At 36.1% G+C, this 18,754-nt stretch overlaps 1 protein-coding gene across 3 annotated transcripts in view; it reads left to right on the top strand.

The window, feature by feature from the left end:
- LOC150086107 (solute carrier family 4 member 11-like) overlaps positions 1–18,754 on the top strand; it is a 478,166-nt gene that overhangs the window by 390,845 nt on the left and 68,567 nt on the right. The gene's annotated exons all lie outside the window — the stretch shown is intronic.

Below are 18,754 nucleotides of genomic sequence, written 5' to 3'. Positions count from 1 at the left end.
GCGGAAAGGTCAGGGAATGACCACCGCATATCCCGGAGCAATATGGCCTTAGTTGCTAATGCTCCTAAAAACCAAATAACTAACTATTTATAGCATGATGCATGGGAGATTTACTATTGAACGGGTCAATGCCTTTGCATCATTTTGTTCATAGCGAACTGTCCAAGTCCATGAAATATAAGTCCAGTGTGGACTCATACTTCATAACTGGGTTGTCACTACTGCAACAACAGGGTACATGCCCACCCACCGATGAGTAAGCCAAAAAGCTTCAAAACAGTGCCGTCTGAGTGGTGGTATCTGCCAAGAATAAGTAACATTAGTCTTCTCCACTGGTGAAGTGTTACTTATTCAAAGTAGTGCAATACCTTGGCCACTCGTGAAGGTATTCACAATATGAGATACAATTAAAACAATGCCAATTATTGACTTGGACAGTTCACTACGAACAAAACATGGTGCAAAGGCTCTGACTTGTTCAATAGTCAATTATAATAAAATAGATTATAAAATATAATTATATAAATTATATGTGTTTAAGAGGATGGGATTATCTTGTCTTCTCTTTTGTTTTCTTGCAGCCAGCAAAATTTTAAATTATTTACTTAAGTTTCTAGCTGTCACATCCCCAAAAGTCACACCACCATGCTCCATCTGAGTCCTCCATGGAAATGTTTGGAATAAAAGGATTCAGTAATTTAAATTAGGCATTTCTTAATGTATTCATTAACCTGACAGTATAAAGGATGCAAGAAGAAATAATGTATATATTTAATTATTAAATCAATTAATTATTTTTTAATAAATTAACATCAAACAGGATCAAAAACTTATAATAACATTTTTGTTTTATTCTTTAGTATAAAAAATAAATAATTAAAATAAAAAATTAATAAAAAATAATAACTTATAATAACTTTTCATTTTATGCCTTAGTGTAATACATTTATTTAAAACTATTGAGTAGTATAATTGGCAGATTAACTTTTTAGCAGTGTAATGTCATTTCTAAAAGGCGAATATGCCATAGTTTTAAATGTGTTCGAAAAAAGGGCAAAGAAATAATTTTAACAAATTTCCTGGGATTTTTTTATGAAGGTAGAATGTGTTCTGCAGTGATCATTAAGACTGTTACAATAACTATACAGTTTAAATCCTGCTAGTCAAAAATAAAATATAAGTAAATAGGATATTTCTAATTCCATATAATTTCAATAAGGCCAAATATCATTAGCTTTTTATTTTATAATTATTAAATTATTATCCAAATGTTTGTAGCCTTTCTATAAAATTATAGACTATATTTATAAATTATAAAATTATAATAATTGATTTAGATAATAAAACTTGTAATTATGTTTTTAAAATAAATCGTAAGTTCAGTTATTCAGACTTTAACTCCATATCTTACTTATAAAAATCATGTTCACACAGTAACTACATTAGTATGAACAAGGAGTTATCATTGAACAAGGAGTTATCATTTTGAAAAGGAGCTTTTATGTAATGTGTGGAATATAGATCTGTAAAGAGAGCAGTCTTAAATACATGATTTGCAATTCTTGTGAGTTGCCTTTCTGAGGACAAAATTTCCAGGAAAAGGCTGTCAATCAGGAACATTTGGTAACCCTGCAGGCAGTTATACAACTCATTACGGTTCCATAAAAGATTGGCTGTTTTATTGATTTAGATTATTTCTTGTAAAAATGATTACTTGTAAATTCCTTCATTTATATGGTCTCTGGAGTATGGGGGGGGGGTTCAAAAAAGATTTCTATTCACCCAGATTGTGATAGAAGGTTGAAACAAACACCATCTATTACATTTTTTTCAGCATAGTCACTACACAGAATTACATGTATTTGCCACCTCTCAATACACTTCCACAGGCCAGTTTTGTAGAAGTCCCTGACTGTCCTTCAGATCGTGACTTGGCAGCAGAAATCAGCAGAGTGTTTTCCACAAAGAAAAGACTTCAGGGCAGAAAAGAGGAATAAATCCAAGGTTGCAAGGTCAGAGGAATAAGCAGGATGCGGGAATATTTCAAACCCACATTCGTGGGCATGCCTCGCAGCAGAATGTGAGGAATGCTCAGGGGCATTATTGTGGAGCAGTTACACACCTTTTGACAGCTTTTCCTGTGTTTTTTCTTTTATAGCAACATGTCGCTTTGAGGAGATTGGAATAATGCTTTATCATCACAGTACAGCACTTTTGAATGTAATCTGTTAGTATTACATCCTAATCCCAAAAAACTGACAGCATCATCTTGGCAGCCCTTGGTTGCACTTTTGGCATTTTGTGGTAGGTGGTGATTCTGCATGCTTCCATTGTTTTGACATTTGTTTAGTTTTGGAATCACAGTGATGGATCCAAGTTTCATCCATGGTCACTAGCTGTGAAAAAAACTCTTCTTCCTTTTCTTGCCACATCGGCAATATTTCATGTGCACATTGTGCCCTTTCCTTCTTCTGGTAAGGGGTCAGAAGTCTGGAGATGTATCTAGCAGACACCTTGCTCATATGCAACTGTTGATGAATGATGTTTTCTTAGACTCTACACCAATTTGGAGCTCAGCTGGTTCTTTGATTCTAATACAGATCTTCCAGGATTAATGACTCAATTTTTGCAACACTCTCTTCTGTTACAGCCATTTCTGGGCATCCTGGGATTTCTTCATCATGCACTGAGGTTCTTCCACATTTGAATTGTTTATACCAGTGTGCAGCAACAATGCTGTAACCTGGGATGTCTTCTCCATAAACAGCAACCATTTCTTTGTGGATTGTTTTGAGTGTTTACCCTGCAGAAAGAGATACTGAATCACTGATCTGTATTCTACTTTATTCATTGAGACACTTCCCTTCATTCAGCATTGCAAAAAAAAAAAAATGAATTGTTGGATTTAAACCAAAATTTGTGTGGTTGCTATAGCGATTTCAAGGTATCAAACAAAAAAATTTCACCTTCCTGTCACAATTACTTCTTGGTGAATAAAAATCTTTTTGAACCCCTTCCCTTGTATAAACTGAACACTTTTTTTTTTTTTTTTTCTTTGATATAGCTCACAGTGGCCTTTCCAATTATCGGCCCATCATATGCTGCTTTGCTTTTTTAATATAACTCATTCTTCATAATATTATGTTGGGCTGTTTAATTTATAAATATTTTTCTTCACAGAAGGTAAGCAGTTGCAAATGTATAAAATCATTCCTGAGTTTTTGTAATTGGTAGATTAATTAAAATGCTTGCAGGGAAGACGCTGGGTTTATAATATAAAAATATTTTAATATTAATTTATAGTTGGGAATTAGATAGGAGGTAAGTGTTTGTTTGTTTTAGATCCACTGACGATGGTCTTTTTTTGTAACTTGCTGCATACAAAGCTATCAGTTCTTGTATACTTATGATAATTGCTTGATTTGCATGTAATATTTCTACTGTTCTGTATTTTGGTTAGCTTTCTTCTGTTGTACTGCACTATATTAATATAATTTTTCCAGGCATTTCAGATGTGCTTGGCATGTTATGCCTTTATCATTTGATTATGAAGGTTGGTTTATAGGACTATAATGCGTTTTTATTTTCTATTTTATAAATTTTAAGTTATTTATATTTCTGCTCTCTGCAGCCAGTCATATAACTTATTTTTCATAATATTGTTTTATAAATTACTAGCCTGTTTCAGTGATTTAACTCATTGCTGTGGTTTTCATAATATGATAGGCTGTATGTATTGCTTCACAAAGGGTAAGTTACTTAATAGGTATAACTCATTGTCAGGTTTCATAATTGGTTAACTTTTGATTTAGATGCCTGAAGGGAAGTCACTGGATTTATAATGTAGTAATATTGTATGTAGTTAAATGTTCTAATAGTATAACACTATTCCACAGCCATTTGAGGATCAGAATCATTTTACAGCAATATAGCTTTAGCAGTATTATAACAGTTTGATTTATCATATCTTTTACTCTCTCTTATGTCATTTATACATGATCAAGTATCTAATGCAGTAATGTGCTTCATATCTTTCAAATATATGAATTTTTTTGTGCATTTGCTGGTTTCCCCACATTTCCCTAGATCAACAGAGTTTATGGATAACTTACAGTTGTGTATATATATATATTTAGTTTAATTGGCTAGTTGTCCATTGGGCTAGTTGCTTTTTGCCAGTAAGCTGTGAAATTATATAGCAAAATATGCTATCATATATTATGATCTATGGCTGATAATATAGCCAAACTGGTAGTGGCAGTAATCACAGTGTACTCATGTGGGATTTACTTAAAGATGTAACTACTATCAGGGGTAAGGGGAAGGGTTTTTGCTTTTGTAAAGGTGACTACAGTGGTCTCAGAGAGTTTTTGAATTCTATATAGTGGGATCAACTGATGATGTTACCAACAGTGAATTCTAAATGGAAAATCTTTGGGGACTTAATCCTGGAGGGTACCAGGCTTTTCATACCAACTAAGAAACACTATTCAAGGTTTAGGATTAAATGGATATCAGATGAATTAGTGTGGCTCGTGGCAGAGAAGAAAAATGCATGGGATGCACATAAATTATTAGGTGACACAGAAGCCTATGGCAGATGTAAGCTAGTCTGTAATCAAGTCACAAAGGAAGTTAGGTAGGTGAAGGCATATTACGAGAAATCTTTAGCAAAGGATGCAAAGAAACACAGAAAAGACTTCTTTACTTATATAAACTCTAAAAGGAAGGGGATGAATCAGATTGGTCCACTTAATATCAATGGTTTGACTGTAGATGATCATTCTCAGATAGCTGCCAAACTAAATGAGTATTTTGCATCTACATTCACACATGAGGAGTTATTCAAGGAGAAGCAGGCCAGATGTTTATCAAACTCTAACAGGGAGCTAAGCAGAGGCGGATTTAACGGCGGGTGCACCGGGTGCGCGCCCTGGGCCCCGACTTCTGAAGGGCCCATGCTAAACCCCCAACAAATTAGTTGAACTAATATGTTCAACTATTAGTTCAAAACTTTGTGATTATTATTATGCTATTATTAATTATATTATACATATATTATATTCAAATTTTATTGGAAATAAAACATTAATAGTACATAATATTTTTTATTTATTTAAAAAAATGGTTAACATGTATTTTTATTTTCCCTGTCTCTCTCTTTTTTTAAGGGGCCCAATATTTTCTTCTGCACCCGGGGCCTCAACCGACCTTAATCCGCTACTGGCGCTAAGTGATTTTTTAATAACTGAGAGCAAAGGAGGAGAAATTGTTGAAGTTAAGCATTATATTAAAGGAAGCAGCAAAAGAAGTAAGCAAACCCTTAGCCATAATTATGAGAGCTTCCTTGGACTCAGGGGGAGGTCCCCATGGACTAGAGATGTGCAAATGTATCCCCAATTCACAAAGGGGAATCAAAGGATGACACAGGTAATTACAGACCTGTTAGTCTAACTTCTGTTCAAGGGAAAATAATGGAGTCACTGGTTAAGGAAGCAATGCAGGATTATCTAGACAAGACTGCAGTTATATTCAGACACAGCATGGGTTTGTTAAGTGGAAGTCTTGTCTGACAAATTTGATTGGATACTATGATGTGGTCACAAAAAGAATTAGATGCAAAGAATAATTTTTATATCATATACTTGGATTTTAGGAAAACTTTCGATACTATGGCACATGGAAGACTACTATACAAATTGGAGGAGTATGGCATTAAGGGCAAGTTGCTACAATGGATAAAAGGATCGTTGAGTGGGAGAAGACAGAGTGGTAATCAATAGATACTGCTCTACATGTACTAATGTCATTAGCGGTGTTCCTCAGAGTTCAGTGTTGGGCCCATTCTTGTTTTTTATATTTATCAATGATATTGATGAAGGTATATCAAGCTTAATGTCAAAGTTTGCAGATGATACAAAGGTTGCCAGGGTTGTTAATAAAAGTAATGATAGTATGCTGCTGCAACAGAATCTGGAAAAGTTGGGTAGATGGGATGAGAAGTGGCAACTGAAGTTTAACCTTGACAAATGCAAAGTACTGCGTATGGGTAGCAGTAACCCCATAGAAATGTACCAGCTATGTGCTGTTACACTCAGGGTAGTGGAGAATGAAAGAGACCTAGGGGTAATTGAGCAGTCAGATATGAAGTTTTCTGAACAGTGCAGACAGACTGCCAGAGTAGATTGTGGGATCTTGTCAATGATATACAGGAATTTTGCTAGCAGGGATAAGGAGTTGATTGCCCCCTTGTATAAGGCAATAGTCAGGCCATGCCTTGAATACTGTATACGGTTCTGGAGGCCTCATTTTAGGAAAGATGTATAACTCTTGGAACGAGTACAGAGAAGGGCAACGAGATTGGTGAGTGGAACAAAGGGTTGGTGTTACCAAGAAAGACTTAAGTTCTGCAAATTGCAGCTTCTGAAGACTAGGCACCTGTGACGTGGTGATCTAATTGAGGTGTATGAGGCCTTGAATGGATTGAGCAAGCTCAGTGCTAATGCGATTCTTCCTCTTGCCCAGATTACTCACTTGAGGGGTATAAATTCAAATTGAGGAAAGACTGTTGTAGACTACATGTGTGGATATTTGCCTTTAGCCAGCGGGTGGTTGATAGTTGGAACAAATTTCCATGTCTTGTAATGGAGGTCAGAAACTTAAATAAGTTCAAGGCAGAACTAGACAAACATTTGGAGTGAATGGATGGATGAATGGAAGGGTGTATTTTTTTTTGTTTTTTTGGGTGATTCTATATAAGCTTGCTTTCTTGCATCATAAGCCCTACTAATCCTAATGCCAACACAATCAGAATTAGATAGTTCTGCTGTGATTTAGATTTATTGAATACATGTCTCTTTGAAAGTATACGGACACATCACATATCAGTTTAACATTGGTGTTATCACCACTTAGTTCAATAATGTGTTGGTTCTCCCTTTGGCTGCTATGATATACTGTACTCTTATAGGCAGACTTTCCACTAATGAATGATAATCTGATAATCCTAAATCTTCTAAACATAGTCCTCTATTCCTCCTGCAGAACACTGACTAGTTGAAATACCAATGTGTGACATGTTGTTCTGGTCCTCACCTGAAATTTTCTGTTCATTTCATAGATTTCAAATCAGAACTCTGACCCAGCCATTCCAACTCGTGGATAATTCATGTCCATGAACTATCCTTGAACTACACCAGTAGTATGGCATAGGATATTATTGTGTTGACAGAAACATAGGTCTGTACCAAGAACCACCACATTGTAAGGAGATGGAATTGTCCAAAATGTTAAGGTAGGCATTGATTTTTATGGTTCTCTGCATAGCTATAGAAGATCTTAGGCCATACTATGAGAAATAGATGCACACCATAACTCTCACATCCTCTGAACTTCATTGTTGGCACAATGCACTTCAGCAGCAGACATTTTCTAGGCATCCTGAACACCCACCTGTCTGATCAAAATAGGAACCTAGAGAAATTCATCACTTCTTTGAACTGTGTGGATCAATTATGGCATTCATTGCACTGTGCAAGGTGAGACTGCTGATTGTGCTAGTGATGTATGACTTATACACCAACACTGTCCCATGAAAATTAAAGTGTGGATCTCTATAGTGTTGTTGTACAGACCTCAACCCCTGTTGATGCCTTAAACTTCTGGTTGATGTTTTTCATGGATTTTTGAAGAAAAATTGTCATACTACCCTTTTGATCTGAATATACCCTCTGATCACATGGAGTGAGCTTCTGGTCCTTCTTTGCATTGCTAGATGGTTGTGGTAGTACTTTCATACTTTCATTTTACAATATCACACCACCAACAGTTGACTTTGGATGCTATAGACTATCAGCAATTGCATGAATTGACAAGACATCTGACAATAACACCCCCCTCTCAAAATCAATCAGCTGAGCTGTAAACAGAAAAAAATTGTGACTCATGCTTTCCTTATATACTGATCTGAGTCACTTGTTTATCCAGTGCACTATGAAAACAAGGATGCTTTGATACCTTTTGGAGGTTAGTGTATTTTATGTATATAAATTTGTTCATTGATATCAATTAATTTTCACCCTCTAAGGTGAATGCACATTATTTGGACTTAAGGTACAGATATCTAGCCACTTAGTTATTAACTAAATTGGTTTATTCTTCCTTTATAGCTAAAAAAATATGTATATACAAGAAACCCCCATTATAATGCTCCAGCTTGTGGTGCTGTTGTGCTCTTAATGCTGTATTCTTTGGGTCCTATTCAGTAACCTTCTGTTAACACTCCCACTTATAGTGCTTCTTAGGCCAGTCCCTTTGAAAGCACTATAACAGGAGTTTACAGTATTCTAGGCAGCTGTAATATCCAATCTATTTACAGTAGCATTAATTATGTGATACTTTGCTCCCTCTAGTTTCACTTTAGTAAATTTTTTCTCTCCTTATATCTGTTTCCTATTATAGCTTGTTTGATGTGCACGTGCATGCATGGGCATGTGTGTGTACATTTATAAAGTATAAACTACCTATAAAATATTAAAAAACATACATCAAACCTGACATTTTCGCTGCTTCTCCCACCAGTGCTACAGAAAACCCCTAAAATTTCAATGTGATATATCTTCATGTATGACTATTATACTGCACAAGTTCTTTTCTAAAGTGATCAAGCTGTAATATTTCTAATTTGTATTTAAAAGATGACACTGTACTTGTTCGGCAGCATAACATTTCATAAGAATAAAAAAATTATTCTTAACAGCAGTGAATAATCAAGTATAAAATACAATTGATCTGAATTTGATGTGCAGTCCTGCACAGAGTTGCAACAGTTTTTAATGTTGGTAAGGAGAAACAGCTCATTTGTGTGAAATCTGAATACATTCTACTAACTGCTTGCTTTTCAGGTTTCCCTGACCTAACAGTCAAACTGTTATGTATAGTTAGGTTAGAGAAATTAAGTATTGAACAGAGATAAGAATTTGCAGTTAAAAAAAGCCACTTCACTTGATTAGCATTGTAATATATTCCATTAAAAATATTTTGTTAAACTGTCTTTCATCATAATTGACCATGGAGACTCATAGTGAGTTGCAATTGTTTATTAACATTGGCAATGAGAAAACTGCTTATTCATATGAAATCCAAATGTCACTGTGCTGCCAGCTTTTGTAAATTTCCTAAACTTAGTCTAACATAATGAAACTGTTGCATACAGTTAGACCAGGGAAATTGACTAAACAGGAGGATTAAGCTCTGACAGCAAGTAAGAGTGCAGATTTAGAACTGTTTTGCACTACACTTGATATGTGTTTGATAATATAAGACAGCATTTATGTTGCAGATCATGTGTTTCATGCTGCTGTAACAGCAGAATGCAGCTTAATAATCAGCTACTGGCAACTATTTTACAAGTTGCATGCTGCTGTAACAGCAGAATGCTACTTGTAACATAGTTGCCAGTAGCTGATTATTAAGCTGCTGAGTGAGAATGTTCACATAATAATGGGAATGTTTGGATATTTATGAGAAAAAAGAAGAGCACTAATGTCAAGTAAAAATTTTATTTTTTCAGTAATCTAAAATTAATTGATAGGATGCATTTATATCTGCAACGTAAATGCTGTTTTATATTATAATAGCTAATAAGAGCAATCTTTCTGATTGGTTTACAAGAAGGAGTAACATATAACATCACACATAAAAGCATTAACTATCAAAGCTTCAGCCTGAGCACATTATATTGAATTGGTAGGATAGCAGGAAAACAGGTTCTGATAAAGTTTTTGTAGTACGCTCATATATAGACCCACCAATGTTTGGTGGGATTCTTCCTCTTGCTCAAATTATGTTCTCAAAAGCTGTGCTCCTCAGCTTACCCCTGTTCTGTGTTGCCTTTTTACACTTTCTTATTTCACTAGTGTTTTTCCATCTACTTGGAAATTTGTTCATATCCAGCCAGTACCTAAAAAGGGTGACAAATCCCCCCAATCCAATTATCGTTCCATTGCACTTGCCCTGTACTCTTTCGAAACTTGAGGGGCATAAATTCAAATTGAGGAAAGTGGTTGCAGAATAGGTGTGTGGAAATTTGCCTTTAACCAGCAAGTGGTTGATACAAACATTTGGAACAAATGGATAGGTGAAATGGGAAGTGTTTCTTTTTTTTTTTTTTTTGGCTGATGCTGTATAAGCTTGCTTTCTTGCATCATATGCCACTGCTAATGCTCTTTGGCAATGGCTTGAAAGAAAATTTTATAAAATAGAACATTCATTAATAAAATGTCTTATTTTTAATAATCAAGTATGTACATTAAATTACCACTGTGTGCAGTGAATCAAAATGGTATTTCCATGTGCTCTTGTCCATTCAATGACCTGTCCTTGGTGAAATCTAAAGAGAACATTGCGTCTGTAAATTTAAATGAATAGAGGCTAAGGAAATTTGAGTGTGGAGTGCATTGCAGACAATATAATAACAATGAATATAATTAGAGTTGCTATATGCAACTCAAGTGCAAATGCCTTGTTATAGGAGACTTGGTAAACTACCTCCTGCCATTCCCAGTACACTCCACTCAATGTTTCCTATGGTCTTCCATCAAAAAGATGCCAGAACAGTTTGAACAATCTTGATGCCGAGAAAGCTCCAGCCTTGATTATATTTCACAACTCATTCTTAAAAGCTTTGCTCCTCAGCTTACCCCTGTTCTGTGTCACCTTTTTACACTTTCTTATTTCACTAGTGTTTTTCCATCTGCTTGGAAATTTGCTCATATCCAGCCAGTACCTAAAAAGGGTGACAAATCCCTCCCATACAATTATCATTCCATTGCACTTGCATCTACTCTTTCGAAAGTAATTGAGAAATTCCTTAACCACCAACTCTTAACCTACCTAAAAACCTCCATCTGATCAATTATTGCCAATATGGATTCCGTCAGTCTCAATCCACTGGTGATATTCTGGCTTATGTTACCCATCTATGGACAAATTCAATGGAAAAGTTTGGTGATACTCAAGCAGGTTGCTCTTTACATTTCAAAGACTTTTAATTATGTTTGGCATAAAGGTCTTCTAAATAAGCTTCCATCTTATGGTTGTTGACTGTTTTTTGCAATTGGGTATACGGTTTTCTTCCTGAACATTCTCTTCAGGTAATGGCAGATTGCTCTGTATTCTAGCTTCTCCACTAATGCTGGTGTTCCCCAAGGTTCTGTTTCTTACATTCTCATTCTTTTCTTTTTGCATATTAATGAAATCATATTCTCCTTCCACTGACTGGGAAATCCTGTCCATAGTTTTTCTGATAGCACATTGCATTCCACTCCGAGACTCTGAGATATGCATTCATCAATATCATTAATAAATAAAGAAAACAACAATAGGCCCATCATTGAACTCTAGGGACTCCACTAATAACATTAGTTGAAGAAGAGTGTGTTGATAACCATCTAAGCCTTCTCCCACTCAACCATCCCTTTATCCATAGCGCAGTACCTTGCCCTTAATTCCACACTGCTCCATTTTTGAACAGCAGTCTTTTATGTGCGACATTGTCAAAAGCTGTTCTAAAAAAATAATAATAATAATAATAAAAACATGTTGTGAAAATTATTTTACATCTATTTCCTCTATTACTGTGTCATTGTATCCAGTCACATTGGTCAGAAAAGATTGCTCCTTAACAAATCCATACTATGATTTCTTCAGTTTAACTGATTCCTCTTGAGATGGTCCTACATTACTTCTTTAACCAGGATTCTATTATTTTCTCTGGAACAGAACTCGAGTTAACATGTCTTTAATTACTTAGGTTCCCCCCCCTTTGTAAATTGGATATCCATTTGCACCTGTGGACTGGAAATGTGCACCTTTTCTGAATCCAACTATGCTCTCACAATTATGGCCAAAAGGTTTGCTTACCTCTTTTGTAGCCTCCCTTAATACAATTGGATAGATCCTCTCCACCCCAGTTGCCTTTTTTTACATTTAGCTTCAACAGTTTCTCTTTCACTTTCCTTTCAGTTATCATAGAATCATTTATCTCTCTGTAATTTGATATACTTCTGGTAACCCCATCTCTAAAAGATTCCTCATGTGTGAATGTAGATGCAGAATACCTCTTCAGGTTGACAGCAACCTGAGCAGGATGCTGAACAGTTAAACCATTCATATCAAGTTGTCCAATGTAACTCATCCCATTCTAATGTTTATATAAATAAAGACATCTTTGCTGCTTTTCTTTGCATTCTTTTCCAGAGACTTCTTGTAATCTACCTTGGCTTGCCTAACCTCCTTTGTGACTTAATTGCAGACTAGTGCTGCTGGTGTTCCTGTATCACCCAATAATTTATGTGAATCCTGCGCATTTTTCTTCTCTGTCACAAATCACATTAGCTCATCTGACATCCATTTAGATCTATGCCTTGAACAGTGTCTCTTAGTTGGTATAAAAAGTTTAGCAGCTTCAACTACTTCCCTGAATGCTTCTCATTTAGAATTTGCTGTTGGCATCATCATTTGGTCTCACTGCATAGAATTTAAAACTCTGAAACTGCTGTCATCACCTTTATGAAAGCAAAAGCCCTTCTCTTTGCCCTTAACAGTAGTTACATCTTTAATTAAATCCTGCATCATTGTGATCACTGCCACCTAGTGGTTCTTTTGTCTGCCGATTCTTAATGTGTGATGCGTCATTGCTGATAATCAGATCAGGAGTACTGCTTTCTATTGTCATTTTTTTTTCCAGTACTTAATGTCACACCAAACTGACTCAATATTACAATGGCCATCCATGTCAACCAGGTGAACAGTCTTATATTCTAGGTGCTTCTTAGCCAGGAGCATAACTCTGCCACCTTTTCCTGTCCTGTTGGTCAGTCCTTTCTGTACACTTTGTGCTGACCCATATTCTAATTCCTTATTCCCCTGTGTCTGAGTGGTACATCTCTGATAATCTTTACAATATCTACATTTGATGACTTAACCAGTATTTTAGATTCATCAAGTTTATTTACTTTACTCCAAGCATTAGTGTACATGCAATTATGCAGTATCTGTTTTTATACTGAGTAAGCCTAACACAGCCCATGTATTTATTTGTGCTCTGAGTACCCCCCCCCCCCAGCAGGTTTTGGAAGTATTGTATGTTCCAGTAGAATCCATGCAAGAATCATTTACACCTCTGCCTGTGGCTACTGTTAATTTATTAGTTTGTGTACCCCCACCTCAGCTAGCAGTTTTTCCAACCCACCTTACCTCAGTGGTATGAGCAAATATTCTTGCACACTTTCTGTTTAAGTGAAACCCATACCTGTAAAAGACGTTTCTCCTATTAGCAAGCACAGACTACTTTGATAAAAATTCTACTCCATGAGTCTTGCACAGTCTCTCCAGGACCAAATTGGCTTTAGCATTAATAGTGGCAAATAATTCAAGGAAGCAAGCTTATTATTATTATTATTATTAGCTATATGGTGCAAGGAAGCCTGAGGCTTATGCTGCACTGACCAAAAAAAAAAAAATTTCCAAGTTACCCTAAGAGAGAGAAAGAGCGAAGTAGAAAGGAAGCTCCAAGAAAGAGAAGAATGATGATATCCAGCTCAGGACCCTGGGTGTGCCAAGCCCATACTCACCAGATGTGAGCCCCCGGGGATAAAGCATCAGCCAATAAGGAAAAGAAAAAAAAAAAAAAAAAAAAAACAATTCCCATTTCACCTATCCATTCCTTTAAATAGTCTGTCTAGTTCTTCCTTGAATTTATTTCAGCTATCAACTTCCACAATAACAGATGGAAGTTTATTTCAGCAATCAACCACCCATTGGTTAAAGGCAAACTTCTGTACATCTATTTTGCAAGCGTCCTTCCTCGGTTTGAATTTGTTCCCCCACATGGGCATAGTCTGAGCAGGAGGAAGAATTCCATCAGTATTGAGCTTGCTCAAACCACTCAAGCCTTATTCACTTCAAAAATCAGATCACCTCACAAGTGCCTAGTCTAGTCTCCAGACACTGCAATTTACAGAACTTAAGCCTTTCTTGGTAAGAGCACTCCTTTGTTCCCATCATCAATCTCATTGCCCCTTTTCTGTACTCTTTCCAGCAGCTCTGCATCCTTCCTAAAATGAGGCTTCCAGACCTGTATTCAGTACTCAAGGGGTGCCTCCATACCCAGGTGGGCAGGAGCAGCAGTGCGTAGCACACACTTCTTGATTAGACTGGGGTTCGAGCCCGTGACCACCAAATACGGAGGATGCGGAAAGGTCAGGGAATGACCACTGCATATCACTGGAGCAATATGGCCTTAGTTGCTAATGCTCCTAAAAACCAAATAACAACAACAGTACTCAAGGTGTGGCCTTGAGTATGCAAAGTGTGGCACCATATCTCTAATATCCCAACAATGTCTGCATTTGATTTCTTGAAACAGCACTTCAAAATCATCAAATTTATTTACTATGCTCCTAGCATTGGTGAACATGCAAGTATACATGCACCTGTTCCTATTCTTAGTTATCCTAACACAGCCCGTGTATTTTATGAACAGCCACCTGTTCCATGATGACTCCCAGGATACCTTGAAATCTCCAGAAGTCCCCTAAACCTTACTTTCCAGGCCACTGATCATTCCAATAGAAGCATTGCAAGAATCACTTTCACCTCTGCCTTTAGTTATCATTAATCTGTTAGTCTGTGTATCTCCCTTAGCTAGCAGTTTTTCTACCCACCTAACACTACCTCAATAGCATCAGCAAATATTCTTGCACAGTTGATTTGATAAGGCTCTCATTGTGTACTTCCTCCAATCATGTCTAGGCTGAATTGCAGACATTTTCAATTTTTGATCCTATGCCATATGATAAAGAAGTTTGAGGAGCTGGTAGTGTGTTTGTATGCCATGGGAGAAGGAGGTGATCGGTTTTCAAGAGGGAGATGTGTTGTTAATGTGATGATGTTAGGATGACTGGAGCACAGCACATAATCCATGTTTGTTTGCTAGTGGCAAAATGGTCATTAAACTACTGAACTTTTAATAGTTCAGTTGCCAACAAGGTCCTCTAAAGTGTGTTACATTCTTTGCCCTTGTTAATTTCATGTGATGCAGCAACTGCATTCAAGTGACCCCAAGAAATGTTTAGATTTTGAACTTCTTTTCTTGGCTAGACTGAAGGGAGATAATACAGGTAATTAGCCTTAAAAAATGATGTAGAGTGACAAATTTCCAATTGAATAGTAATGTCAACATTTAAAACTGTCAGATCGGGTGGACACCGCATTCTGTGTATCATTAATGAAATTACATGCATTCCCCATGTGTGTTGCTAAACAGCATGGTTTTACCACTACATTTATTACAGTACCCATCTTCTATTAGGTGGTCACTCATTTGATCCCCTAATGTATATTGTGAATGATGTACAATGGACTTCTCACACTGAATTCTGACCCTCAAACTAGAAACTGCTGGAAAGTAATGGCTTTCATGTATAATACAGCACCATCTTATATATCTTATCCAGTGACATATTTTCCAAAGACCACTTAATTTCCTGTCTGTTATTAGCATTAGTAGAGGCATATGATGCAAGAAAGCAAGCTTATATAGCATCAGCTAAAAAACAAAAAAAAAAAAAACCCATTTCACCCATCTATTCACACCACATGCTTGTCTAGTTCTGCCTTGAACTTATTTAAATTGTTGACTTCCACTACAACAGATGGAAGTTTGTTGCAACTATCAACAACCTGCTGACTAAAGGTGAATTTCCACACATCTATTCTACAATTGTCTCTCCTCAATTTGAATTTATGTCCCCTCGGGTGAGCAATCTGAGCAAGAGGTGGAATCCCATTAGCATAGAGCTTGCTCAAACCATTCAAGGCACTATACACCCCAATCAGATCACCCTGCAGGTGCCAAGTCTCCAGGCACTGCAATTTTCAGAAATTATGCCTTTCTTCCATTCACCAATCTCATTACTCTTCTCTGTACCTGTTCTAGCAGCTCTACATCTTTCCCAAAATGAGGAATCTATACCCATATGCAGTACTCAAGTGCAGCCTGACCATTGCATTATACAAGCGGACAATCACCCCCATATCCCTGCCAGCAAAATTCCTGTATATCATTGGCAAGACACCATGAGCTACTCTTGCAGCCTGTCTGCACTGTCCACAAAACTTTATATCTGATTGCACAATCACCCCAAGGTCCCTTTCACTCTCCACCACCCTGAGTGCAGTACCAACCAGTTGATACTCTACCCTGGGGCCACTGCTACCCATATGAACTACTTTACATTTGTCAATGTTTAACTTCAGTTGAAACTTCTCAGCCTGTCTGCTCAAGTTTTCCAGATCCTGTTGCAGTAGCATACTATCATTACTGTCATTAACAACCCTGCCAACCTTTGTATCATCTGAAAACTTAGACATTAACCTTTATATACCTTCATCATCATCATTGAAAAATACCGAAAACAACAATGGGCCCAACAGCGAACCCTGGGGGACTCTGCAAATAACATTAGTCCACAAAGAGCAGTGTCTATTCATAACCACTCTCTGTCTTCTCACACTCAACCATCCCTCTATCCATTGCAGCAACTTGCCATCAGTGCTACACTACTCCAATTTGTGCAGCAGTCTTCCATGTGCCACAGTATCAAAATCTTTCCTAAAATCCAAGTACAGCCACTTCACAGCTTACGTAATACTCAAATTATGGAAATTTGACTTTATGTAAGTTTTTGCTGGCCAGTGCAAACTTACAAAAATTGTGGAAAAATATTTTGCATCCCATAGGAATAAATGGAAGTATCGTGAAAATATCGTAATGTGAACCCAATAGCACATTGGTTTTTTTTGGTAAGTCACTTCAAGACCTCGAAAGTTAAAATTTTCACTATACAGTATAACTAAGCTATTTATCTCTCTAAAAGGTAATTTTTATAATGGAAATTGCACTACACTTTCATCATTATCATATGTTCCATTATAAGAATCAATTTTGAATGCCTCTATGATATTTTTCTAAAACTCATTTCTGGATGTCACTACCATAAAACAATAAAAACAATTTGCACTTTCTGGTTTATTGGGCTTTTCTGTTAACACAATCTACTACTAAATACGATAAATATTTGTATTGACGATTTATTGTAAACTCTACTGACTTGGTTGTCTTGCTGGAGTATAAACAGAATTTTTTTTTTTTTAAACAGGTTGTAAACTCAATCTTATTGCATTTGCGATAATACTGATAACTGGAATTCTGTGGGTTTTTACATTACAGTATTATGGTGAAATGAGTTCGTCTTCACTGAAATCTTCAATCATATAAAAAAATATAAATAAATTTTCAGAATCTTCTTCTCATTCCTGTTTACTTATTACAATTGTGAAGGGAAACAAACCAACAGAAAGTGCAAGTGCTGGTAGTGCTAGGAAATGAAACAAAACTAATTTACAAATGAAGATGATTAATTAAGAAGTACGAAGCAGGACAAAGTTTGTCATCTATTGCACGAAATTAGGTCTAGCTGCTTCAGCAGTGAATACTATTTCAGAGGACAGTATGCATATAATAGAACATGTTAAAGGGTCAATGCATTTAAGATCAACAGTGATCACATTGATTATGAACTGCATGACCACATTGCTTGCCCAGACCCAATCTATGAGTTTTTGGAATTTGAAGGATTGAGTATACCGTAATAACAAGTAAGTACACACTTGAGTATGCCATAATAACATCTTATTAATTGAGTATACCATAATAATATCTGTTCTTCAGAAATAATTTGGTATAACCTCACAATCTTCTAAACTGTATTGTTAATTCAGCTCAGTGCAATTAGCCATTTATTATCTACGGGTTATAAGAGTATAATTATAACCACCCTGCATATTTTTGTAAGAACAAATGCTTGCTTTTGTCCTCTCAAAAGTGTGAAAGAACAAAATCTGCATGCTTTTGAGAGAACAGATGCACTTTTCTCTGAAACATATTTGCACACCCCATTAACATATCATAAAAAGGATGGACCTTGGTGTAATGTAATTGTTTTATATAACTTTTTTTTTTTTATCCAAACCACACCAAAGCTCAGAGCCCATTAGCAATAGTATAGATAAATAAGTTGTGTGTTTCAGAATTTAAAAGAGGTGATTGGTAATTTGTTATTGCATGCCACTGAAAACCATTTTAAGACTTTCACTGCTGAGTATACTATGTAATGTGTCTACAAAAAAAAAAAAAAAAAAAAAAAAAAAACAAGAATGTTTCTAAATGTATTGAATTGTGCAACCAATTATAGTGCTACATCATCCACTTCTGGCATGGCCAGTTTTAGCAAGTATTAGTTAGTATTAGCAAGAATTTTGTGGTAACCTTTTGTCACTGCCAGTGGATTTATAGTAGGATCAGATTGGAAAGAAAAGGTCCCATGAGAAAATAAAAGTATTTTTGTTTGGATCTGTTAGAAATATATTGATGACCTAGCAGATTCCTCAGTAGTTTTCTTTAGTATCCTCCTGATCCAATTCAAACCTGAGTAGTAGTAGCAAGAAACTTGTAGCTGCCATTTGACATTGTCCTTGGTAGTAGCAGAATTTAACTGGAAAGAAAAAGCGTCCTGAGAAAAAAATATTTTTGTGTAGATCTATGATTAAGGCACTGATGACTTTAGCAAGGTCCAGTAGGATGGAATATCCTACTGGACTTTTATGGAATATCTTGTCAGAATGACTAGTT

The sequence above is a fragment of the Mastigoproctus giganteus genome, chromosome 5, assembly GCF_048544385.1.
Source record: "Mastigoproctus giganteus isolate SK-2022 chromosome 5, ASM4854438v1, whole genome shotgun sequence".
Lineage (NCBI taxonomy): Eukaryota > Metazoa > Arthropoda > Arachnida > Uropygi > Thelyphonidae > Mastigoproctus > Mastigoproctus giganteus.
Note: the sequence above shows the minus strand (reverse complement) of the source record. Positions and strands in the feature narration are given on the sequence as shown.